Here is a 2100-nt window from a genome sequence, read left to right as displayed (position 1 = left end):
AAAGATAGGGATTTAAGTATATAATAATAATAGTAGTAATAATGATAGTAATAACAATAACAATAGTATGTACGTAAATGGTATGCAGACGTGTCTTACTACTGGGCGCAGTCGATCAGCTGATATTCGTTGGCGCGTTCGTAGCACGCCTTCACACCGTCGTCTTCCCACAGCTTCTGAGCATGCTCAAAGAACTCCTGAGAGACAGACAGATAGTGAACTCAGGTGTAAAGCGCCCCCTGCAGGAGCCAAGTGGAGCCATGACAGTTTGGAGGCCTTACGATCTACTTCATGACAACACACAGTTTCTGACAATAACCTTACGTTAATGGATTCCCTTTGATTTCTGGACACCTCAGTGTCATTTCACACACGTCTCATAGAGAGCAGTGTCTGGAGGCCAGGTAGCTTCGCTGCAGTCACACGTGTAATGTCACTTAGTTACAGTATGTGGCCAAAAGTATTTGGACACCGTTGGGCACCAACAACATATCAATCATATATGCTACAACATTCAGTTGTCCACATACTTTTGACCAGGTAATGTATCCTGGTGAACTTCCACCGCTGTGTGATAGAGAGCATCCTCACCAGCTGCATCACTGTCTGGTATGAGAACTGCTCTGCTCTGACTGCAGGGCTGAAAACTGCCCAGCACATCACAAGGACTCCACTCACAGCCACTGAGGGCGTCTATGGGAAACGCTGGCTGCATCGAGCTCGCAGCTCCTCAGAGACTCACATCACCCCAACCACAGACTGTTCAACCTCCTGGCCTCCGGAGGGCGCTTCAGGAGCCTCCGGACTAAGACCACCAGACTCAGGAGCAGCTTTAACCCCCCTGTCCCCCCTTCACACTCCGCCCCCTCCTCACTAACCAGATATTCATGTAAATGCCATAGTTTGTATATATCTATATATATACTGTATATGCACTTCTGTTTCTTTGTACTTGTACACGCGTGATGCCCATAAGGTTGAATCTAGTTTATTTGTTCCAGACGTCACCATGTTGCATGAACATGTAACGCTGAGTCGTCCACGTACTTCTGGACGTCTGATTAATTCAGTCAGATGGTTCAGTGAAGACGTTTGAGGTAAATCCTATATCAGTCCTACTAATCACAAGCATTCAGGTGTCCACATACTTTTGGCAGGTGGTGTGTGATAAAGCATCAAGGCCTGCTGACACGTCTGCAGTCACCTGTCTTCTCTTCAGGAGACTGCCTCACTGTGACGCTGTTTGATTGGGCGGCAGTGACAGCACTTTGAAGTGTGTGAGTCTGCTCGACCAATCAGCAGCAGCGTCACAGACAGCAGCAGAAGAGTTTAGAGACGCTTGTTTTGTGCGTCTACGGTCCTCGGAGACGGAGCTGTTTGGATAATGAGGCCTCAGGTGACACACAACGAGGCGTGTTTCAGTCTCAGGTGAACTCGTTACATCATGTCATTAACATCATTAAAACAAACAAGCGTTCAGCAGGTCTCCTGGTGCCGCTTTAAAGGAACCTGTTTAGTCCCAAACTGTTCCACATCAGGTCACCTGCTAGTATGAAGCTCTGCAGGATAGCGTGAGGCCTGTGTGTGCAGGAACCACTCACTGCTCTATAAGGAACCCTGTACAGGAGAACGTCACTGGATCAGCCTCTCAGGTTCCACTGTACATCCAACAGACTCATGAGTGACACAGGAATATCCCAACTGTTGACACTTTTGTAGATTCATTTCCAGGTTTTTTCACGTTTGTGTTCGGCCCTCAAAATGTGAATCTTTGCATCTGAAGGAACCAGGATGGTACCAACAGTCATTTTGTATATTTGTGTAATTTGATTTTGTCCTGATGTTCCTACACTTTTGCATTATTGTCTTTGCTGCGGTGACAGTGCAAACGTGGGATGATTAGAACCTTGTGCTGTGTTATGGAGGTGCAGGACCTGAGCAGGCAGAAGCTGCTCTGAGCTGAGGGTTAGAGGAGAACGTGGGTTCACATCAGCCTGCAGCATTCGTAGCGTCTCTGTGTAACTTTGAGGGGATTCAGGAAAGAAACAACAAAACAGTGAGTTTTGAGGCACAAACTACAAAACCTGACGTTGACTCGAC

The sequence above is a fragment of the Stegastes partitus genome, unplaced genomic scaffold (assembly GCF_000690725.1).
Source record: "Stegastes partitus isolate 25-593 unplaced genomic scaffold, Stegastes_partitus-1.0.2 Scaffold1790, whole genome shotgun sequence".
Lineage (NCBI taxonomy): Eukaryota > Metazoa > Chordata > Actinopteri > Pomacentridae > Stegastes > Stegastes partitus.
The sequence above is the reverse complement of the archived record's forward strand: the minus strand, read 5'-3'. Positions refer to the sequence as shown.